The 25,897-nt window shown below is 37.1% G+C and overlaps 1 pseudogene; it reads left to right on the top strand.

Annotated features, from left to right (window-relative positions):
* Positions 1 to 25,897, top strand: part of LOC101679485 — a 143,691-nt pseudogene that overhangs the window by 38,588 nt on the left and 79,206 nt on the right.

Below are 25,897 nucleotides of genomic sequence, written 5' to 3'. Positions count from 1 at the left end.
CCTGGGTGTCTCAGTTACTTAGGCATCTGCCTTCAGCTTATGTCCCACATCTGACTCTCCGCTCAGCAGGGAGCCTGCTTCTCCCTCTACCTCTGCCTGCTTGCTCTCCCTGCTTGTGCTCTCTTTTTCTGTCTCACTCTGTCAAAATAAATGAAAACAAAATCTTAAAAATCTAATTATTTTATTTACTTATAGATGTGAATCAGAACTGACAACTTAGGGTAGCTTCATTTGAGGATATGCTTCACCTCATTATTATAAATGATTGATTGTTACCATGGAGGAGTGAATTAAAAGATTCAGATGGGGAAATTGAATCATTTGCCTTCTTTGAAATATAATAAAATTATTTTTCTTAATAGTAGTCTCTAATAAATTATTTACAACATAAGCATAAATTTTGTAAGGATTTATATACCTGGATTATTTGTGGTATTACTGCCATTCAAGTCAATACTGGTTTTTATTTTCAAATTCTGTCATTTTTTGATATATGAGTAGGTGGTCATATAACTGTGTATCAAATATTCTTTTAAATTTTTTTGTGCCATTCTATTTCTTGAACTAAGTCTTATTTCTTGAAATTGGTTAGCAGTATTAAAATATGGAGATCTTTTTGTTATACAAATATTAGTTCCTTGCTATGCTGTAGTACTAATGTATGTCAAAATTTATTTGGTAAACATTGAGCTCAGTCTTTGTCTACTAATCCTATTTCCTATTAGGAATCTTCTTAGAGTATATAAATCCTCTCTTGCTTTTTTGCTCTTTCTTGTTTCTTAGCATATGTTGTATCTTCATTGTAGACATCTTTTACTATACTTATGGTGATTGACTTTCCAGGTTTTTTACTAGTCTTGTGCTATTTTATTTAATCGGTGAAGTTCTCTTAAAGGAAATTAACCAGAAATATGGATGCAGTCGTGGGCAGATTCAATCTTTACAACAGTCAACTGTTGTTTATGCAGGTCAGTTAAACAAGGGTTTCCACATTTATTTGAGACTCTGTGGTTTGAGATCAAGTTAAGATTACTTTTTTTTTTTTCCAAATTCCATTGTATTTTAGGCTTCTCTAAAAGTGAAGGGGTGAACCTGGGTGGCTCAGTGGGTTGGGCCTCTGCCTTTGGCTCAGGTCATGATCCCAGAGTCCTGGGATCAAGTCCCACATTGGGCTCTCTGCTCAACAGGGAGCCTGCTTCCCCCTCTCTCTGCCTGCCTCTCTGCCTACTCGTGATCTCTGTCTGTCAAATAAATAAAATCTTAAAAAAAAAAAGTGAGGGGATCATGGGAAGCTGTAATTGTCATCATAACACCTAAAAATATGGCATTGCTGGGATTTGTTATTCTGCTCCAGAGGACTGACAGCTAGATGAGTAGCTGAACATTTGTCTTCTTCTGTTGCTTAGCACTTTTCTGTTTTTTTTTTCCCATTTTTCCTGTTACAAGAAGAAATAGACACAAAGTTGCCAACAGTTTCCCTTTTCTCATCAAGTTACTGATTAATATTTGTTATTGATTAGGAGGATGGCAAATGGAGAGGGATTTTTGGATTTCTCTTGGACTGTTCTAAATTTCTCTTTTCTAGGAAAGCACTGATCTATCCTTAATAAATCTAAACTCTTATCTCTAAGCTAGGCAAACAGGGACGTTCTGGGTCTGATTTTACCAAGAAATTCTTATAGGCCCTTGGAAAGGAAACCTTGGGCTGCTAGAAGAGTATGGGGATATATATATATATATGTAAAAGGTTTCGCTGTGAAGGTGTGTGCAAATGTGAGCATACTGAGGGAAAGATGGCAGGAGAAGGTTATAAAAAAGGAGGGATTCTTCAACTCATTGGCATGAAAGATCTCAAATTGCCTGTGGGACTAGTGTTCCCATAGGGCAGTGATTTTCTTTATAACTTGACATTGGCTCTTCTGGCCTCTATTTCATGGGGAATAGCTATTGAGCTGTACAGCCCTTCCTTGATGAAAATATCAGTGGGAGCTTCACTTTTTGTGCTCCTCTCAGCACTTGAATATTTAAATCACCTCAATTTTTCTGTAGTTGAAAAGAGACCCTCACCTGTTTTTAAGAGTTCTCTCTTCCTTAAAAGAAAGTAAGGAAGAAAGAATGAGAGGAATGAAGAGTGGGAGCTTTTTGTTTGCTTTAACATGCTCTACCTTAGTTGTTTCGAATATGAAGTTTGTGATTAAGAATAAATGAGATGACATTTAATGTGTTTAGCCCCTCTATTGACCAGTTAGATAGGCCTTTAACATGTGTCTCTTATTCTGTTATTTACACTTTTTGACTCTTAAACTTTACAATTCTGCAGGTAAGCAACACAACAAAACAAAAGTAAATCTAAAGAAATAGAATTATCTATAAAGAATTTTAATTCAATAAATATTATATTATTTTCTTAGGGATGATTACAGTATTTTCCAACTGCCTGGGCTGGCACAACATCGGAACTACTGCCTTCTTAATTTCAGAAGCGTCTTACATTTGGCATCCAGAGGGAGATATGTGACCTCGTCCCAGTGTCCTTACTTAATGCACAGTGAGCCAGGTTCCTCTATGCTTTCTTACTGTGGCAGATCTTACCAGAGCAAATATTGCGGAGATGGAGACTGTTATGAAAAATGCTGTTCTATTTAAGAGGTAAGAAAGTCCCCCTGAGGCGGCTAGGGACAGGAGCTTAAGTCCCTGTCCCAGGACAGTATCCCCTGGCGCTGAGGCAGAGAGAGTGCAGCAGAGAAACCAGCTCTTGGTCCCTAAGCCACCAGCGCACCCGAGAACACGTGGGGTCCATTTCCTGTGAGGGGATGGGAGCCAGGCCGGCCCTGCTATAGAGCCTGAGATACTCCCCTGAGAGAGATACAAAGGCCCAGCCAGTGCCCTTTGATACGCGCCATTGTTTCATAGCCTAAGATGCCTGCACCAACTCTTCCCCCAGAGAGGTGCACGAAGGCCCAGCCTGGTGCTTTCGGACCTGCACCCTGTTCTCAGAGCCTGAGACCCACGCGTGACCCACAGCCTCCCCTGAAATTGGTGTGCACAAGCCGGGTGCTCTTAGAACCAGAAAGACCAGGCACTCCCAGCCTGGGCCAGCGGGATAATCTCAGTGTGCAATTGCTGCTTGGAACCTCTCTGGCAGTCTGGAGTTGCCCAGACAGCCACCACTGCCTTGGCTTTGGGTACAAGCAAAAGATCCTGCATCCCCAGGGACTGCGACTTGGAACCTGCTCTGCCAGCGGCCAAGGGGGAACTTATTTAGGCTCTGCAGCCAGACTGAGGCCTCTCTCTGAGAGGGAGATCAGGGTGCGGTTTGTTTTCCTCTAAAACTACAAAAACCATCAAAAGTGGTCAAAGTGAGAGAGAAAAAAAAAGTGAACAAACATAAAAACCTCCAGAGAACAAAAGCCTGGAAAAAAAAAAAAAAAGCAGTTTCCTCAGAGCCCACCACCTTGAGGCAGGCGGGCGGGAGGACATAACTCAGGGAACATCATTGACTGAAAACCCACGTGGCAGGCCCCTCCCTGAGAAAACAAACCAAGAAAGAAAAAAAAAAAAAAGAGAGAATAAAAAAGGACTATAAGAGAACAACCACTACTTCATAGGAAAACTTTTATTTTTCATTCATTCCCACTATTCTGGTTCATTTTTTATTTATATATAGGTAATTTTTTTAACCTATTTACCATCACAGCAAGCTGTCCAGTACATCAAATTCCATAATAACCTTCTAACCTGAACTTTTTGATACATACACCTATGTTTTTCTTTTGCATTTCTATTTTTTGAATTCCTTTTAAAAAAAAAATTAGTTTAGTTTAGTCTAGTTTATTCCCTTTTTTTAATCTTCTAATATTCATATAGAGTTAAACTTCAAAGTAATCCCCTTTCCCCAATCAATACTACCCCTATAGGTAAACCAATTTTTAATCCCCCTTTATCTTAGGAAAGTTGAGTCCTTTAACAAAGATATCAAGATACATCCAGGAAGAATCAAAACAACCTTCCTCGCACACACTGAGAATTTATAACCACTCTCCCATCTTTTTCTTCCACCAGTGTTTCTGTGTTTTTGTGTTTGTTCTGATAGTATATAAATCTTATACTTGGGGTTCTTTTTGACGAGGTTCTTCCTTTATTTGCATATATATATTTTTCTCTTGTCATATACTTTTATCAGTCTTTTTGTTTGTCTGTTTTTGTTTGTCTACTTTACAAATGTTACCTTGGGGCCCATTTGGGCTGAACCTTCTCTTTCATTTTCCCTTTCTTTCCTGTCTCTCTCTCTATCTCTTTTTCTTTTTCTTTCTCTTTTCTTTGTCTCTCATTTGGGTGGGGAATCCTGATTGCTCAGAAGTGTTCCAGGGTGCACCTTGACTGCACCATGGTTGATACATCCAGCTACATTTGTTCAGTCATCTCCCACCAAAATGACTAGGAAGAGAAATGCCCAACAGAAGAAAAATACAGAGGATGGACCTTCTGCAACAGAGCTAACGGCTATCAACATAGACAACATGTCAGAAAGAGAATTCAGGCTAACAATTATCCAGGCAATAGCTAGGTTGGAGAAAGCCATGGATGACCAAACAGAACTGATTAGGGCCGAGCTGAAAGCGATGAGAGATGATGTTCACAATGTTAGGGCGGAGCTTAAAGCTACCAGGGAGGAGGTTCACAATGCTCTCAATGAGTTTCAATCTAATCTAAACTCTCTCAAAGCTAGAGTAACTGAGACAGAAGATAGAATTAGTGATCTGGAGGACAAACAGATAGAAAGGATCAGGAGGAAGCCTGGAACAAACAGCTTAGAAACCACGAAAAGAGAATCAGGGAAATAAATGATGCCATGAAACATTCCAATGTCAGAATTATTGGAATCCCTGAAGGGGAGAAGACAGAAAGAGGTCTAGAAGATATAGTGGAACAAGTCATTCATGAAAATTTTCCCAATCTCGCGAATGGAACCAGCGTTCATGTACTAGAGTCTGAACGGTCTCCACCCAAGATTATACATTCCAAAAATATTCATGACCCCTGATAGTCAAATTGAGAAATTATAATTATAGGTATAATCTCTTGAAAGCCACTAGGGCAAAGAGGCTCCTTACTTACAGAGGAAAGCCCATCAGAATAATGTCAGACCTGTCCACAGAGACCTGGCAAGCCCGAAAAGGCTGGCAAAATATATTCAGGGCACTAAATGAGAAGAACATGCAGCCAAGAATACTTTATCCAGCAAGGCTGACATTCAAAATGGATGGAGAGATAAAGAGTTTCCAAACTTAAAATTTTCCAAGTTTTAAGAAGGCTTAAAACACTATGCAACCACCAAGCCAACACTGCAGGAAATATTAAGGGGGGTTCTATAAAAGAGGAAAAATCCAAAGAATAGCATTGAACAGAAATATAGAGACAATCTACAGAAAGAAAGACTTCAAAGGTAACTCAATGTCAATAAAAACATATCTATCAATACTCACTCTCAATGTGAATGGCCTAAATGCACCCATAAAATGGCACAGGGTTGCAGATTGGATAAAAGGACAGGACCCATCCATATGTTGTCTACAAGAGACCCATTTTGAACCTAAAGATACACCCAGACTGAAAGTGAAGGGATGGAGAAGCATTTTTCATGCCAATGGGCCTCAAAAGAAGGCTGGGGTAGCGATTCTCTTATCAGATAAATTAGATTTTAAACTAAAGACTGTAGTCAGAGATACAGAAGGACACTACATAATCCTTAAAGGGACTACCCACCAAGATGATCTAACAATTGTAAATATCTATGCCCCCAATATGGGAGCAGCCAATTACATAAGAAAACTGTTAATCAAGATAAAGAGTCATATTGATAAGAATACACTAATCGTAGGAGATCTTAACACGCCTCTCAGAAATAGATAGATCATCAAAGCAGAAAATCAATAAAGAAACAAGAGCATTGAATGACACACTGGAACAGATGGACCTCATAGATATATACAGAACATTCCACCCTAAAACAACAGAATACTCATTCTTCTCAAGTGCACATGGAACCTTCTCAAGAATAGACCACATACTGGGTCACAAATCAGGACTCAACCGATACGAAAAGACTGAGATTATTCCCTGCATATTCTCAGATCACAATGCTTTGAAACTGGAGATTAATCACAAGGAAAAATTGAGAAGGAAGTCAAACACCTGGAAGCTAAAAGGCCACCTTGCTTAAGAATACTTGGATCAACCAGGAGATCAAAGAAGAACTGAAACAATTCATGGAAACCAATGGGAATGAAGACATTTTGGTCCAAAACCATTGGGATAGAGCAAAGGCGGTCCTAAGGGGGAAATACATAGCCATCCAAGCCTCCCTCAAAAAAAAACCTGAAAAATCCAGAACACAGCAGCTGTCTCTACACCTTAAAGAACTGGAGAATCAACAACAAATCAAACCAACTCCACACATAAGAAGGGAAATCATCAAGATTAGAGTTGAGATCAATGAGGTAGAAACCAAAGATACAGTAGAATGTATCAATAAAACTAGAAGTTGGTTTTTTGAAAGAATCAATAAGATTCATAAACCATTGGCTACACTAATCCAAAAGAGAGAAAGCCCAAATTCATAAAATTATGAATGAAAAGGGAGAGATCACAACTAACACCAAGGAAGTAGAAACAATCATCAGAAGTTATTATCAACAGTTATATGCCAATAAGCTTAGCAACCTTGATGAAATGGATGCATTCCTGGAAAACTATAAACTCCCAAAATTGAACTAGGAAGAAATCGACAACCTGAATAGACTGATATCTAGTAATGGGATTGAAGCAGTGATCAAAAACCTCCCAAAAAACAAGAGCCCAGGACCTGATGGATTCCTGGGGAATTCTACCAAACTTTCAAAGAAGAAATAACACCTATTCTCCTGAAGCTGTTTCAAAAAATTGAAGCAGAAGGAAAACTTCCAGACTCTTTCTATGAAGCCAGCATTACCCTGATCCCCAAACCAGACAAAGACCCTACCAAAAAGGAGAATTTCAGACCAATATCACTGATGAATATGGATGCTAAGATTCTCAACAAGATCCTAGCCAACAGGATCCAACAGCACATTAAAAAGATTATCCACCATGACCAGGTGGGATTCATCCCTGGGCTACAAGGATGGTTCAACATTTGCAAATCAATCAATGTGATAGAACAAATTAATATGAGAAGAGAGAATAACTCAAATGCAGAAAAAGCATTTGACAAAATCCAGCATCCGTTCCTGATTAAAACGGTTCGAAGTATAGGAATAGAGGGAACATTCCTGAACTTCATAAAATCCATCTATGAAAGACCCACAGCAAATATCATCCTCAATGGGAAAAAGCTTGCAGCCTTCCTGTTGAGATCAGGAACTAGATAAGGATGCCCACTTTCACCACTCTTGTTCAACATAGTATTAGAAGTCCTAGCAAAGGCAATCAGACAACAAAGAGAAATAAAGGTATCCAAATTGGCCATGAAGAAGTAAAACTCTCTCTCTTCGCAGATGACATGATTCTTTATATGGAAAACCCAAAAGACTCCACCCCCAAACTACTAGAACTCATACAGCAATTCAGCAATGTGGCAGGATACAGAGTCAATGTGCAGAAATCAGTGGCTTTCTTATACACTAACAATGAAAATACAGAAATGGAAATTAGAGAATCAATTTCATTTACTATAGCACCAAGTACCATAAGATACCTGGGAATAAACCTAACCAAAGAGGTAAAGGATTTGTACTCAGGGAACTACAGAACACTTATAAAGGAAATTGAAGAAGACACAAAAAGATGGAAGACCATTCCATGCTCTTGGATCGGAAGGATAAACATTGTTAAAATGTCTATACTGCCTAGAGCAATCTATACTTTTAATGCCATTCCGATCAAAATTCCACCTGTATTCTTCAAAGAGCTGGAGAAAATAATCCAAAAATTTGTATGGAATCAGAAGAGACCCAGAATCGCTAAGGAAATGTTGAAAAACAAAAATAAAACTGGGGACATCACATTACCTGATTTCAAGCTTTATTACAAAGCTGTTATCACCAGCATGGTACTGGCATAAAAACAGACACATAGGCCAGTGGAACAGAGTAGAGAGCCCATATATGGACCCTCAACTCTATGGTCAATTAATCTTTGACAAAGCAGGAAAAAATATACAGTGGAAAAAAGACAGTCTCTTCAATAAATGGTGCTGGGAAAACTGGACAGCTATATGTAGAAGAGTGAAACTCGACCATTCTCTTATACCATACACAAAGATAAACTCAAAATGGATAAAAGACCTCAAAGTGAGACAGGAATCCATCAGAATCCTAGAGGAGAACATAGGCAGTAATCTCTTTGATATCAGCCACAGCAACTTCTTTCAAGATATGTCTCCAAAGGCAAAGGAAACAAAAGCGAAGATGAACTTTTGGGACTTCATCAAAATCAAAAGCTTCTGCACAGCAAAGGAAACAGTAAAAAAACAAACAAAACAAAACAAAACAAAACAAAACAAAGAGGCAACCCACGGAATGGGAGAAGATATTTGCAAATGACAGTACAGAGAAAAGGTATATATCCAGGATCTATAATGAACTCCTCAAACTCAACACAGACAAAACAGACAATCATATCAAAAAATGGGCAGAAGATATGGACAGACACTTCTCCAATGAAGACATACAAATGGCTATCAGACACATGAAAGAATGTTCATCATCACTAGCCCTCAGGGAGGTTCAAATTAAAACCACATTGAGATATCACCTTACACCAGTTAGAATGGCCAAAGTTAACAAGTCAGGAAACAACATGTGTTGGAGGGGATGTGGAGAAAGGGGAACCCTCTTACACTGTTGGTGGGAATTCAAGTTGGTGCAGCCTCTTTGGAGAACAGTGTGGAGATTCCTCAAGAAATTAAAAATAGAACTTCCCTATGACCCTACCATTGCACTTCTGGGTATTTACCTCAAAGATACAGATGTCGTGAAAAGAAGGGCCATCTGTACCCCAATGTTTATAGCAGCAATGGCCATGGTCGCCAAACTGTGGAAAGAACCAAGATGCTGTTCAACAGACAAATGGATAAGGAAAATGTGGTCCATATACACTATGGAGTATTATGCCTCCATCAGAAAGGATGAATACCCAACTTTTGTAGCAACATGGACGGGACTGGAAGAGATTATGCTGAGTGAAATAAGTCAAGGAGAGAGAGTCAATTATCAATGGTTTCACTTACTTGTGGAGCATAACAAATAGCATGGAGGACATAGGGAGTTAGAGAGGAGAAGGGAGTTGGGGGAAATTGGAAGGGGAGGTGAATCATGAGAGACTATGGACTCTGAAAAACAATCTGAGGGGTTGAAGTGGTGGGGGGGTGGGAGGTTGGGGTACCAGGTGGTGGGTATTATAGAGGGCACGGATTGCATGGAGCACTGGATGTGGTGAAAAAATAATGAATACTGTTATGCTGAAAATAAAAAAAATAAATTTAAAAAAATCTGCCCATAGCCTTAAGTGGTTTCCCTTGTATGTAACTTTTTGCCTCTCCTTACTGTTTTTAGAATTTTCTTTTTATCTTTAACCTTTGACATTTTAATTATATGTGTCATGGTGTGGAACTCCTTAGGTTCGTCTTGTTTGGAACTCTGTATCCTTCCTGAACCTGTTTTCTTTCCCCAGATTAAGGAAGTTATCAGTTATTATTTCTTCAAATAAGTTTTCTCCCCTTTTCTTTCTGTCTTCTCTCCTGGGACCCTCATAATGAAAATGTTTGTTCACTTGATGTCATTCTAGAAATTGCTTAACTTATCCTCATTAAAATTTTTTTTTTCTATTTGCTGTTCAGCTTGAGTGCTTTCTATTACTTTGTCTTCTAGATTGCTGCTGATCTCCTCTCATCCCCTAATCTATTATTGATTCACTCTAGTGTGTTTTTCATATCACTATGTTCTTTAACTTTGATTAATTCTTTCTCATATTTTGTATCTCTTTGTTGAAATTTTTCACTGAGTTCTTCCCCACTCTTGTCTCCAGTTCAGTGAGCATCTTTAGGATCATTACTTTAAACTTTATCAAGTGCATTGTTTCTCTTTGTTTCAAATAGTTCTTTTTCTAAGACTTTGACTTGTTCTTTTGTTTGGAGCATATTCCTCTATCTCCCCATTTTGCTTGATTTTCTGTTTGTTCCTTTGAATTGAATAGAACAGCTACTTCTGAATTTGAAGGAAAGGTATAATGTGTGATTATTCTGTATATTCTTTGTGGGCCTAATAACTTTGGCTGGCTGGCTGGAACTGTGACTGCCTTGGGCATGGAGTCCCCGGTACTCCTCTTTTGGGCTGCTCTGGTAGCATGACTGGAGATGAAGTGGGCTTGGGTCAGGTGGTTCAGGGCTCTCTGGAAAGGGGTTCTGGCAAGACAGCAAAAACTGAAGTTGGTGCAGGCCAGGGAAGTCCCTGGGCTCTTTATATAGAGAACATCCTGGCAGGATAGCTGGAGATGAAGTGAGCATGGGCCAGGACAGTTCAGGGGATCTCTACCCACAGGGTTCACTGGGAGGACAGCTGAAGCTGAAGTGCATGTTCTGGGGGACTCCACACAAGGGGTTTCCAAACAGGGTTGCTGGAACTAAGGTGGGTATGGGTCAGGGATTCTTGGAACACTCTGTGCTGGGGGAATATTAGCAAACTGTCTGGAGCTAAAGTAGTATGGGCCTGGGCTGCTTTGCTCCTGGGTGTGCCACCTTGCTGCATCAGCTGGAGCTATAGTGAGTACTGACCAGGGATATCCTCCTGGTGGGTGCCACACTGATGCTGCCTTGGTGGGAGGGATGGGGTTGATGTGGGCTAAGGGTTTGGAGCTCATTGAGGTAGTAGGTCAGCTAGTATACCCAGATACTGCTTCTGTCTTGCTCTCAAGGTGGAGGGGGAGCATAAACTGTGAAACTTGCTGCCCCTATGACCTGGAAAGAGTTCCAGCAGATCTTCCACCATGTGGCAAAATTCTAAGTCTAGTTTCTTTATGTTCTAGTTACTCTTTGTACTTCTATATTATACTGAGTCTACTATTGCTATGATTATGCCTCCTCTGTATGCCCAGAACTTTATTGTTCAAAATTACTAGTATCAGTATTAGGACAAACCAATATCACATACTTCTTCATGTGACAAGTGAGAAAAACACAGCATTGTTTCTGGAGTATTCTTTCAAAAATGTCTAAAATAAATTTAATTATAAGGAAATATTAGACAAACCTAAACTGGGAGGCATTGTACAAAGTAATTGACTAGTACTCTTCAAAAATATCAAGGTCATGAAAAACAAAGACTGAGGAACTGTATCTAATTAAAGAAAAATAAAGAGACGTGAAAACTAGATGCACCACCTTATTCTAGATTGGATTAGAAAAGGGACATAAGTGGAACAGTTGGTGAAATTTGAATAAGGTGTGTAGGTTAGATATAGAATTGTATTAATTTTCTGAATGGAAACTGGTATCTGGCAACTGGCTACCCTTTCCTTTTAGTACTTGGTACTTAAGAGCTAGAAAGCCCAGTTAGCCTTTTGATTGTCTCAGTTTGCCATTAACAACAATTCACAATGAATTATCTCTGCATATGTATTTTCATATTTTTGGTAATGTTTCCTCAGAGTAGATTCCTGTTTGGGATTTTCAAAGTTAAGGACTTATGTCACTTTATTAGATTCCAGACTGCCCTGCAGGTCATATTCTCACTAATCTATTACCCCACAGCCTTGCCAACAGAATCCATTTTTAGAGGTTTTCATTTTATCTCATCTCATCTAACATTTTGAGCAATAAAGTTCAAAATGTTAGATGAGAAATTGTATCTCAACATGGTTTAAGTGTGCATTTCTTCACTTGTGAGTGATGGTAGAGATGTTTTCATATGTTTCAGGATTTTTTTTCTTGGTTTGTTTGTGAATTTTCTGGTTATGTCTTTTCCTTATGTTTCTACTGGGTTTGGTCTTTTCCCTCTCCTTTTAAAGGATCTTTTCAAAATTGATTAGAGTTTTTAGCTGCTTTTATACATATATTACAAATATATTCACAAAATTAATTAATTGTCTTTTGACTTTCATTGCATTGTTTTTGTCATGCAGAATTTTAATTTTTTACTGATTTTAAAATCAGTCTTTTTCTTTCTTTCTTTTTTTTCTCCTCTTGAATTATCATAGAAAACTTTGTACTGAGATTAAAAAATAATTCATTCAGGGACGCCTGGGTGGCCCAGTGGGTTAAGCTGCTGCCTTTGGCTCAGGTCATGATCCCAGGGTCCTGGGATCGAGTCCCGCATCAGGCTCCTTGCTCAGCAGGGAGCCTGCCTCTCTCTCGTCTCTTCCTGCTTGTGTGCTTTCTCTCTCTCTCTTTCTGACAAATAAATAAATAAAATCTTAAAAAAAATAATTCATTCATGTTTTCTTCTAGTATTTATAGGTTTGAATTTAGATTCCTGATGCATTTAGAATTTAATTTTGTGTATGGTATGAAATCTGGTTTTAATTTCATTTTTCATCCAATGGTTCTCATTTATAGAAAAGGGTCTATCTTTAACTTAGTAATTTGAGATGCTATCATTATTATATACTAAATATCTATAAATAACTAGGTTTATTTCTGGACTTTCTATTCTACTTACTATTCTTTTTGTCAATTCATGAGCAAGTGCCATATTTTTAATTATAAAGGCTTTATATAGGGGTACCTGGGTGGCTCAGTGGGTTAAAGTCTCTGCCTTCGGCTCAGGTCAGGATCCCAGGGGTCTCTGCTCGCAGGGAGCCTGCTTCCTCCTCTCTCTCTGCCTGCCTCTCTGCCTACTTGTGATCGCTCTGTCAAATAAATAAATAAAATCTTTAAAAAAAAGGCTTTATATATGTTTTAATCTTTGATAAGGACCTTTCACAGATAGTTTTCAATATTTTTCTAGCTATTCTGTGTATTTGCCCATATGAAAGTTAAAGTGTTTGTTGATATTTTATTGGGATTGGATTGAAATGAAACTTAGAATCTTTATATTGTTTTGTCAACCTATCCAAGGATAGGTAACATCTTTGATTTTGATCTAGTTTTGTGATTTTCAAGAATTTTCAAAAGATTTCCTCAAGTAAGTTTTTAGAAGTTTTAGGTTTTACTCACACAGGTTTTATACATTTCTCATTAGGTTGTTCCTGCTTATTCTTTAGTGTTATTTTAATTGGTGGCTTTCTTCTATGATGTCTTCTACATAGTTATTATTTGAGTATGTAAAGACTTTTTGTATATTTTTTATCCTATTTTTAGAATTCTTTTATTGTTTGAATTACTTTAATCATTAATTCTCTAGAATATTCCAGGTGTATTATTGTATCATCGGCAAATAGCTATTTTACTTCTTCCTTAAGAATTCATGTGTTTTTAATTCATTTCTATTAATTGCATTAGCTGATACCTCTAATATGTAATAGTATTAGGGATGGTGGTAATAGACAGTGGGCATTTTTGTTTTGTTTGGGATCTTAGAGGAAATGCCTCTGGTGTTACTTTAGGAGGGTACTGTCTTCAGGACTATGATGGGTATGCATTATCATTTTAAGAAAGTGTCCATTAAATGAAACTTCCTTGAGTACTTTTATCATGATTGGATATTGAATTTTGTCAAAAGATTTTTTGGTATCTACAGAGATATTGATAGGGTTTTTCTCCTGTTTCACCTATTAACACAGTACATTATATTAATAGATTTCCTAACATTGAATCAAACATATGTTCCAAAATAAATTTATTTGGTCATCTTATTTTATTACATGATGTTGGATTCTGTTTGTTAATGTTTAAAATAGTTAATTTTGCATTGTTATTTCTAATAATATTGGTCTATATTTTTCTTGCATTGTGTGTTTTTTGGACTATCTTTATTCAAGTTTTGGTATCAGACTTTCTTCATAAAAAAGAATTATGATGGGATTGGGAGGGAGACAAACTATAAGTAACTCAATCTCACAAAACAAACTGAGGGTTGCTGGGGGGTGGGGTTTGGGAGAAGGGGGTGGGATTATGGACATTGGGGAGGGTATGTGCTTTGGTGAGTGCTGTGAAGTGTGTGAACCTGGTGATTCACAGACCTGTACCCCTGGGGATAAAAATATATGTTTATAAAAAATAAAAAAATTAAAAAAAAAAGAATCCGTTAATAAGCTAAAAAAAAAAGAATTATGAAGTGTTGTTTGTTTTTAGTGTTTTGCAGTAATTTATACAGTCTTGAGATCAGTAGAAGGTTTGATATGTTTACTGTATGAAACCACCTTGGATGGTTACTTCTCAATCATTTTGTTGATTTCATTTTTTCAGAAATTAGTCTCTCTAAGCTTTCTATCTCTAATAGGGTCAATTTTAGTAATCTGTATTTCCCTAGGAAATTATCTGGATTTTCAAATATATTTTTATAGAGACTTATTTGTAAGTTAGTTTCTTATGAATTTTAAGTATTTTTTCTTTTTCAATAGTTATTCCTTCTTTGTAATTTTCTGTTTTGTGAATTTCTACTTTGTGTTTTTTCTCGATCAGATTAGCTAGTGGCTTATCTATTTTAAAATTCTTTAAAAATCTAGGATTTGGGGGTTCCTGGGTGGCTCAGTGGGTTAAGGCCTCTGCCTTCAGTTCAGGTCATGATCCCAGGGTCCTGGGATCGAGCCCCACATCAGGCTCTCTGCTCAGCAGGGAGCCTGCTTCCCTTCCTCTCTCTCTGCCTGCCTTTCTGCCTACTTGTGATCTCTCTGTCAAATAAATAAATAAAAATCTTAAAAAAAATCTAGGATTTTTAGGTCTATTTTTGTATTATTATTGTATTATTAGGTCTATTTTTTTAATGTTAATGATATAGTTTATTTAAACCAATAAACCCCAAATATGGCATTTCAACTTATAATCAATATAAAAACACCAATGAGATACTTTACAGTCCTTTTTATACTTAGAAATGGATGTATTTCCATCCATTTAGAAGAAATGGATGTATTTGAAACTTGCAACAGCCATCAATTCAGAAGCTATACTTAAATTAGAAAAAAAATCATCTATATTTAGATGTAATGTAACATATAGTAGAGAAAGTAGATTCACAGACTCAAATATTTCCAAATATACCTAAAGTTTGACCAAAAATTGAGTAGGGCATAAAAATAATTTTTATTTAAAATTTATTTTTATAAAACCTAGTTTTTTAGAATAATTTAACTTCAAAGCAAACTGTACCATTTCAAAATTATGTCCATGATAAGTAAATTCACCAACTCACATCAACTCTCTACTCCTAAATTTGAATTCTAATGGGTGCTACATAAATTTGAAAGCATCTTTAAACTTATCAGTATCAACAAAATGTTCATTGAAAAATGTTGTAGTTTTTGAAGCTCCCCATCATAAAATACTATCAGTTATAATTAAAGTCTTCTTCATATAGAGTTATATTAGGAAAAAATGTGCAAAATTATTATTGATCTATATTATGAAAAGTTTAAATTTTAATATAAACTCTTGCATTGTTTAGCTAAGTAACAAACTTTTTTCCCCTTACATCTTCAAATTCAATCTTTTATATGCAGTGGAATATTGGAGAGAAAAAATAAACAATATGATAGTATTTTTTTTTAAGTTTTAATTTTTTATTTTTATAAATATATATTTTCATCCCCAGGGGTACAGGTACAGGTCTGTGAATCACCAGGTTCACACACTTCACAGCACTCACCAAAGCACATACCCTCCCCAATGTCCATAATCCCACCACCTTCTCCCAAAACCCCTCCCCCCAGCAACCCTCAGTTTGTTTTGTGAGATTAAGAGTCACTTATGGTTTGTCTCCCTCCCAATCCCATCTTGTTTCATTTATTCTTCTCCTACCCACTGAAGCCCCCATGTTGCATCACCACTTCCTCATATCAGGGAGATCATATGATAGTTGTCTTTCTCTGCTTGTGCGACAACATGGATAGTATTTTATTTTTGACCTTTTTTTTTTTTTTTTGATTCTTGACTATTTGGCAACCATTCCTTTTTTTTTTTTTTTAAATTAACATATAATGTATCATTAGCCCCAGGGGTACAGGTCTGTGAATCGTCAGGCTTACACGCTTCACAGCTCTCACTATAGCATATACCCTCCCCAATGTCCATAATCCAACCACCCTCTCCCTACCCCACTCCCCCTGGCAACCCTCAGTTTTTTTTTTTTTTTTGTGAGATTAAGAGTCTCTTATGGCTTGTCTCCCTCCCGATCCCATCTTGTTTCATTTTTTCCTTCCCTACCCCCCAAATCCTCCACCTTGCATCTCAAATTCCTCATATCAGGGAGATCATATGATAATTGTCTTTCTCTGATTGACTTATTTTGCTAAGCATAATACTCTCTAGTTCCATCCATGTCATCACAAATGGCAATATTTCATTTCTTTTGATGGCTTCATAGTATTTGGTTGTATATATATATACCACATCTTTATCCATTCGTCTGTTGTTGGACATCTAGGTTTTTTCCATAGTTTGGCTATTGTGGACATTGCTGCTATAAACATTCAGGTGCATGTGCCCCTTCAGATAACTACATTTTTATTTTTAGGGTAAATACCCAGTAATGCATGTCCTGGGTCATAGGGTAGCTCTATTTTCAGGTTTTGGGGAATCTCCATGCTGTTTTCCAGAGTGATTGCACCAGTTTGCATTCCACCAACAGTGTAGGAAGTTTCCTCTTTCTCTGCATCCTCACCAACATTTGTCATTTCCTGACTTGTTAATTTTAGCCATTCTGACTGGTGTGAAGTGGTATCTCAATGTGGTTTTGATTTGTAGTTCCCTAATGCCAAGTGATGTTGAGCACGTTTTCCTGTGTCTGTTGTCCATCTGGATGTCTTCTTTGCAGAAATGTCCATTCATGTCCTTTGCCCATTTCTTCATTGGGTTATTTGTTCTTTGGGTGTTGAGTTTGATAAGTTCTTTATAGATTTTGGATACTAGCCATTTATCTGATATGTCATTTGTGAATATCTTCTCCCATTCTGTCAGTTGTCTTTTGGTTCTGTTGACTGTTTCCTTTGCTGTGCAAAGGCTTTTGATCTTGATGAATAGTTCATCAGGAACTATTCCCAACTAGAACATTTCCTAATAGTTCATTTTTGCCCCTCCTTCCCTTTGCCTTTGGTGATGTTTCTAGGAAGAAGTGGCTGTGGCTGAGGTTGAAGAGGTTGCTGCCTGTGTTCTCCTCAAGGATTTTGATGGATTCCTTTCTCACATTGAGGTTTTTCATCCATTTTGAGTCTATTTTCATGTATGGTGTAAGGAAATTGTCCAGTTTCATTCTTCTGCATGTGGCTGTCCAATTTTCCCAACACCGTTTGTTGAAGAGACTATCTTTTTTTCCATTGAACATTCTTGCCTGCATTGTCAAAGGTTAGTTGACCATAGAGTTAAGGGCCCATTTCTGGGCTCCCTATTCTGTTCCATTGATCTATATGTCTGTTTTTGTGCCAGTACCATACTGTCTTGATGAGGATAGCTTTGTAATAGAGCTTGAAGTCTGGAATTGTGATGTCACCAACTTTGGCTTTTTCAACATCCCTCTGGCTATTTGGGGTCTTTTCTGGTTCCAGATAAATTTTAGGATTATTTGTTCCATTTCTTTGAAAAAAATTGGTGGTATTTTTCTAGGGATTGCATTAAACATGTAGATTGCTTTAGGTGGTATAGACATTTTAAAATATTTTTTCTTCCAATCCATGAGCATGGAACATTTTCCCATTTCTTTGTGATTTCTTCAAATTCTTTCATGAGTATAGTTTTCTGAGTACAGATTCTTTGCCTCTTTGGTTAGGTTTATTCCTAGGTATCTTATGGTTTTGGGTCCAATTGTAAATGGAATTGACTCCTTAATTTCCCCTTCTTCTGTCTTGCTGTGGTGTTATAGGAGTCAATTTGATTTCTGTGCATTGATTTTATATCCTGACACTTTACTGAATTCCTGTACAAGTTCTAGCAGATTTGGAGTGGAGTCTTTTGGGTTTTCCGCATGTATCAAATTATCAACAAAGAGTAATAGTTTGACTTCTTCTTTGCCAATTTGGATGCCTTTAATTTCTTCTTGTTGTCTGATTGCTGAGGCTAGGACTTCTAGTACTATGTTGGATAGAAGAGTGATAATGGACATCCCTTCTGTGTTCCTGACCTTAGCAAAAAAGCTCTCAGCTTTTCTCCATTAAGAATGATGTTCGCCATGGGTTTTTCATATATGGCTTTGATGATTTTGGGGTATATACCCTCTATCCCTACACTTTGAAGAGTTTTGATCAAGAATGGATGCTGTACTTTGTCAAATGCTTTTTCAGCATCTACTGAGAGTATCTTATGGTTCTTGTTCTTTTTTTTTGTTAATGTATTGTATCACATTGATTGATTTGCAGATGTTGAACCAACCTTGCAGCCCTGGAATAAATCCCACTTGGTCGTGGTGAATAATCCTTTTAATATACGTTGCATCTTATTGGCTAGTATTTTGGTGAGAATTTTTGCATCCATGTTCATCAAGGATATTGGTCTGTAATTCTCTTCAAGGTAATGCTGGCCTCATAGCATGAGTTTGCAAGTTTCCTTCCATGTCTATTTTTTGGAACAGTTTCAGTAGAATAGGATTTAATTCTTCTTTAAATGTTTGGTAGAATTCCCCTGGGAAGGTTCTGGCCCTAGGCTCTTGTTTTTTGGGAGATTTTTGATGACTGCTTCAATCTCCTTACTGGTTATGGGTCTGTTGAGGTTTTCTCTTTCTTCCTGGCTCAGTTTTGGTAGTTTATACATCTCTAGGAGTGCATCCATTTCTTCCAGATTGTCAAATTTGCTGGTGTGTAGTTGCTCATAATATTTCTTATAATTGTTTGTATTTCTTTGGTGTTGGCTGTGATCTCTCCTCTTTCATTCATGATTTTATTTATTTGAGTCCCTTCTCTTTTCTTTTTGATAAGTCTGGCCAGGGGTTTATCAATCTTATTAATTCTTTCAAAGAACCAACTCATAGTTTTGTTGATTTGTTCTACTAATTTTTGGTTTCTATTTCATTGATTTCTGCTCTGATTTTTATGATTTCTCTTCTCCTGCTGAGTTTAGGCTTCTTTGCTGCTTTTTCTCCAACACCTTTAGGTGTAGGGTTAGGTTGTGTATTTGAGACCTTTCTTTTTTCTTGAGAATATTTGTATTGCTATATATTTTCCTCTCAGGACTACACTTGCTGTGTCCCACAGATTTTGAACAGTTGTGTTTTTATTTTCATTTGTTTCCATGATTTTTTTCAATTCTTCTTTAATTTCCTGGTTGACCCATTCATTCTTTAGTGGGATGCTCTTTAGCCTCCATGTGTTTGGGTTCTTTCCAAATTTCTTCTTGTGATTGAGTTCTAGCTTCAGAGCATTGTGGTCTGAAAATATGCAGGGAATGATCCCAAACTTTGGTACCAGTTGAGACCTGATTTGTGACCCAGGATGTGATCTATTCTGGAGAATGTTCCATGTGTACTAGAGAAGAATGTGTATTCTGTTGCTTTGGGATGGAATGCTCTGAACATATCTGTGATGTCCATCTGGTCCAATGTGTCATTTAAGGACTTTATTTCCTTGTTGACCTTTTGCTTAGATGGTCTGTCCATTTCAGTGAGGAGAGTATTAAAGTCCCCTACTATTATTGTATTATTGTTGATGTGTTTCTTTGATTTTGTTATTAATTGCTTTATATAGATGGCTGCTCCCATGTTAGGGGCATAGATATTTACAATTGTTAGATCTTCTTATTGGGCAGACCCTTTGAGTATGATATAGTGTCCTTCCTCATCTCTTATTATAGTCTTTGGCTTAAAATATAATTGATCTGATAAAAGGATTGTCACCCCAGGTTTCTTTTAATGTCCATTAGCATGATAAATTGTTTTCCACCCTCCCTTTATATCTGGAGATGTCTTTGGGTCTAAAATGAGTTTCTTGTAGACAGCATATTTATGGGCTTTGGTTTTTTATCCATTCTGATACCCTGTATCTTTTGATTGGGGCGTTTAGCCCATTTACATTCAGTGTAGCTATTGAAAGATATGAATTTGTTGCCATTGTTTTGCCTGTAAGGTGACTGTTACTGTATATTGTCTCTGTTCCTTTCTGATCTACTACTTTTAGGGTCTCTCATTGCATAGAGGACCCCTTTCAATATTTCCTGTAGGGCTGGCTTGGTGTTTACAAATTCTCAAAGTTTTTGTTTATCCTGGAAACTTTTTGTCTCTCCTTCTATTTTCAATGATAGCCTAACTGGATATAGTATTCTTGGCTGCATTTTTTCTCATTTAGTGCTCTGAATGTATCATGCCAGTTCTTTCTGGCCTGCCAGGTGTCTGTGGATAAGTCTGCTACCAATCTAGTATTTTTACCATTGTATGTTACAGACTTCTTCTCCTGGGCTGCCTTCAGGATTTTTTCTTTGTCATTAAGACTTGTAAGTTTTTACTATTAGATGATGAGGTGTGGACTTATTTTTATTGATTTTGAGGGGGGGCTCTCTGTGCCTCCTGGATTTTGATGCTTGTTCCCTTTGCCATATTAGGGACATTGTCTACACTAATTCACTCCAATATACCTTCTGCCCCCCCCCTCTTTTCTTCTTCTGGAATCCCAATTATTCTAATATTATTTCATCTTATGGTATCACTTATCTCTCGAATTCTCCCCTCATGGTCCAGTAGTTGTTTGTCTCTCTTTTGCTCAACTTCTTTATTCTCTGTCATTTGGTCTTCTATATCACTAATTCTCTCTTCTGCCTCATTTATCCTAGCAGTAAGAGCCTCAATTTTTGATTACACCTCATTAATAGCTTTTTTGATTGCAGCTTGGTTATAATTTAGTTATTTTATTTCTCCAGAAAGGGCTTTTATTTCTCCAGATAGGGTTTCTCTAATATCTTCCATGCCTTTTTCAAGACCAGCTAGCACCTTGAGAATCATCATTCTGACCTCTAGATCTGACATATTACCAACATCCATATTGATTAGTTGCCTAGCCTTTGGTACTGCCTCTTATTCTTTTTTTTTTTTTTTTTTTTTTTTTGTGGTGAGTTTTTCTGCCTTGCCATTTTATCCAGATAAGAATATATGAATGAGAGAATAAAATTTTACAAGGGTGGAAAAGACCCCAGAAAAATGTATGCTAATGAAATCAGAAGAGACCCCAAATCTGGGGGGAGAAGAAGGGAGCTAAAAAAAAGTTTTAAAAAGATTTAAAAAAATTTTCAAAAAAATATATATATATTAGACTGATGAATAGAACAGAGCCACCGACTTGATTTTGGATGTATTTTGGTCTCTTAGAAGAAACTACCTCCCAGAATTTTAAAGAAAGAAAAACATATATATATATATATATATATATATATATATATATATACACACACACACACACACATATAAATAAGGCTAAACATGATGAAGGGATGAAATATGAGTGTAAAGATGAAAATTAAAAAATGGAATTGATAAGTTGGCTGGAAAAAGAAAGAAAAAAAAAGTGGAGAGAATTTGCTTGGACTGGAGACTAGAACAATGCCCTGTGCTAGATTTAGGTTATATTTTTATCTATTAGAAGAAATTGTTTCCTAAACATTTTTAGAAGAAAAAACCCTATAAGTATACAAAAAATAAAGTTAGATACACGGGGGGATAAAATATGACTATAATAGTGAAGGTTTAAAAAGATTTTCTTTTTTTAGGAAGGTATTGTGAAGATAAATTAGTTAAGAAACTTTAAAAGAAGAAAGAGGAAAAGTTAAAAAAATTAGCATAAGAAAAAAATAAAATAAAGGAATTAACTTTGCAAGACTAAAGAATCATGTGGAGAAAGCCATGAATTCCATGCTTTGCTTTCCCCTCCTCTGGAATTTGCTCTTCTCCTTGATCAGTGAGCTTGGTCTTAGCTGGATGTTCTTGCTGATCTACTGGGGAAAGGGCCTGTTTTAGTGATTTTCAAATGTTTTTGCCTGAGGTGAAATTGTGCTGCCCTTACCAGTGGTTGAGGTAAGTAATCTGCTCAGGTTCACTCTTGGGAGCTTCTTTCTTCTGAACTCTTTCTGTAGGGCTTGGAGGATAGGAATGAAAATGGCGGCTTCCCAATCTCTAGCCCAGAGGAGCCGAGAGCTTGGGGCCCCACTCACCAGTGCGTCCTTGGAGAAATGCACTCAATCACTCCCATCTTCCTGGTCTCTGGCTGCTCTCGGGCTCACATAGCTTGTGACTGAATGTTTCTGTTTCTGACACACAGCCCCACTTGGAGTCTCCAAACCCAGCAGATTCTTGCTCCTCTGCTCTTGCGGTAAATGAAGGTGGGTCTCCCCAGATCTTCCACTTGTGGGGTCCCTGCTCAAAGAGTAGTGGCCCGACTGTGCTGCAGATCACAGTTTAAGTTAACCCTGAGCTGAGAGCTCACTCCTTGGCTCCATCTCTGTAGTCGGCATCCCCACTCCGATACCTGTAAACTCTGCTACACTCAGATACCCCCAATCCTTCTGTGACTCCATGGAACCTGAGACCACACGGTCCCCACAAGGCCTCCACCCCCACTTAGCCTCCGGAGCGATGTCCTTCAGTGAAGCAGACTTTTAAAAGTTGAAATTTTGGGGGTACCTGGGTGGCTCAGTGGGTTAAAACCTCTGCCTTTGGCTTGGGTCATGATCTCAGGGTCCTGGGATCGAGCCCCACATCAGGCTCTCTGCTCTGCAGGGAGCCTGCTTCCCCTTCTCTCTCTGCCTGCCTCTGCCTGCTTGTGATCTCTCTCTCTGTCAAATAAATAAATAAAATCTTAAAACAAATAAAAAAAATAAAAGTTCAAATTTTGTGCTCCATTGCTCCACTGCTTGCCAGGAGCCTGCCCCTCCCCCCACGGTCTATCTTCTCATTTCTTTGGATTCATTTCTCTGCAGGTCCTACCTTTCAGAAAGTGGTCGATTTTCTGTTTCTAGATTTGTTGCTCTTCTTCTCTTCAAGCTCCTGTTGGGCTTATAGGTATTCAGAATGGTTTGATAACTATCTAGCTGATCTCCTATTACCTGATGTCATCTCAGTCTGCTACTTTTCTGCCCTCTTGGCTCCTTTGGCCTATTAGGTCTATTTTTAAAAATATACCTTATTAATTTCTTCTTTTAATATTACATTTCATTCTTCTTGCTTCCTTTTTATTTTGTTGCACTTTTTCTTTCTTTATTTTGTTGAACTAGGAATTTTCTGACTTATGTTTTTATTGATAAATGCTGTTTTTAGTGTGGTACTATGAATTTAGTACTGTGAATTTTCCTGTGGTCTCTATTTTAAGTATAGTCCACAGACTGTGTGACATGTAGAGATTTTCATTTTATTTGTTAGAAATTATTTAATTTTCATGTTTTCCTCTTTTGCCCAGGTGGAAGTGCTTTTTTTTTTTTATTCTGTTAAATGACTTCTAGTCTTATTACACTGAAATCTAATATTGTTCTTTGTAACACATATACTTTATGGAACTCACTGATGTTTCTTTGTGATGTAATACATGGCCAACACAAACTAAATATGTTCTCTATTATAAAGATAAAATGTTTGAGGTATAGTCATAAAGCCTGCTTCATTGGTTATGTTCATTAGGTCTTCTTTATTTTTATTTATTCCTCTCCTCATCATTTCATCTGTCTTTTAATTAGAGTGGTTTACTGAAGTCCACTAATTGTTAATATATTTCTGTCTCCTTGTATCTCTTGTCTTTGCTTCATTAAATAATTGCTTGTTATTTGGTGTGTATGTACTCATAATACATATGACTGATTGATAATCAGTCTATCTTTATTATGATTGTTGTTTTTAGCAGTAAATTTTACTCTCTTTTGTTTAATGCAGTTTATCCGTCACTGCTTTCTTCTTGCTTTCCTTTGCTGAGAAACTTTTTTGTCCATCCCTTTAGTTTTAGCCTTTTAGAATCAATTTGGTTTAGATATACCTTTTATGTACCACACTGAGATGTAATTATCTTTCCTTTTTGAACCAAATTGAAGAATTTTTAAAATTAAATTAATTAATTTATTTTCAGAAAAACAGTATTCAGTATTTTTTCACCACACCCAGTGCTCCATGCAATCCGTGCCCTCTGTAATACCCACCACCTGGTACCCCAACCTCCCACCCCCCCCACCACTTCAAACCCCTCAGATTGTTTTTCAGAGTCCATAGTCTTTCATGATTCACCTCCCCTTCCAATTTCCCCCAACTCCCTTCTTCTCTCTAACTCCCTATGTCCTCCATGCTATTTGTTATGCTCCAAAAAAAGTGAAACCATATGATAGTTGACTCTCTCTGCTTGACTTATTTCACTCAGCATAATCTCTTCCAGTCCCGTCTATGTTGCTACAAAAGTTGGGTATTCATCCTTTCTGATGGAGGCATAATACTCCATAGTGTATATGGACCACATCTTCCTTATCCATTCGTCCATTAAAAGGCATCTTTGTTCTTTCCATAGTTTGGCGACTGTGGCCATTGCTGCTATAAACATTGGGGTACAGATGGCCCTTCTTTTCACGACATCTGTATCTTTGGGGTAAATACCCAGAAGTGCAATGGCAGGGTCATAGGGAAGTTCTATTTTTAATTTCTTGAGGAATCTCCACACTGTTTTCCAAAGAGGCTGCACCAACTTGCATTCCCACCAACAGTGTAAGAGGGTTCCCCTTTCTCCACATCCCCTCCAACACATGTTGTTTCCTGTCTTGTTAATTTTGGCCATTCTAACTGGTATAAGGTGATATCTCAATGTGGTTTTAATTTGAATCTCCCTGAGGGCTAGTGATGATGAACATTTTTTCATGTGTCTGATAGCCATTTGTATGTCTTCATTGGAGAAGTTCTCAATTCTCAAATTATTTTATAATTATGTGTATTGTATATTTACTATGTTTATTTTTCTGCCTAAGGATACTCTTTGGAGTTTTATTTTTATATTTGGAAAGGTATATATTTTTGTTCTAGCAGGTACCTGTGTCTTTTTTATTATTTGGTTTGTCAAGGTTTTTTGTTTGTTTGTTTTGGTTTTTTAAGATTTTATTTTTAAGGAGTCTCTACATCCAACATGGAGTCTCTACATCACAACCTGGAGAACAAGATTCACATGCTCTTCCAAATGAGCTGTCCAGGTGCCCCTGGTTTGTCAAGATTTTAATGGAATTCTGTAATACCCACATATTGCCTGAAGTGTAGTCATCAACATTGAGCTCACTTTTTCTTTTTCTTTTTTTCTGTCCTTTTCCTTCCATTTAAAAAGTACATTATTTCTACTTTGTCTCAACATATAACATGTATACACTAATTTTCCACCCTTTCCCCCATCTTTGTAGGGTGTAAAGATGGAAAATTAATATAATCTACATTTTTATTTATTCAAATTCTTACCATTGGTCTTAATGCTGAACCACTTCTAGTCATCTCTTGACCGGATGAGACTTATCCACTAATAGATCTTGAGTACTAATATAGTATAGAATTTCCTACATCTTGTATGTTTAAAACTGTTTTTCTATAACCTTAATATTTGAGGCACATCTTGGATGGATTTAAATTTTTTGTCCATGCTTTCTTTTATTGAGTTTTAGGAAAATGATCTTTCTTTGCTGTGCCTGCTGTTTTTAAGAATTTTAATGGGAATATAATTCTTTTGTGCTAAATATGCAGGTCTTAAGATGTCTTTTTCATATCTTTGAAGTTTGATAATTTTACTGGGCCAGTTAGTTAGCTAATGCTATGAAACAAATTAAGATCTTAGTAGCTTAGGGGTGTGTGGCTGGCTC

This window comes from Mustela putorius, unplaced genomic scaffold (genome assembly GCF_011764305.1).
Source record: "Mustela putorius furo isolate JIRA1106 unplaced genomic scaffold, ASM1176430v1.1 tig00003834_pilon_pilon_pilon, whole genome shotgun sequence".
NCBI classification, from domain to species: domain Eukaryota; kingdom Metazoa; phylum Chordata; class Mammalia; order Carnivora; family Mustelidae; genus Mustela; species Mustela putorius.
Note: the sequence above shows the minus strand (reverse complement) of the source record. Positions and strands in the feature narration are given on the sequence as shown.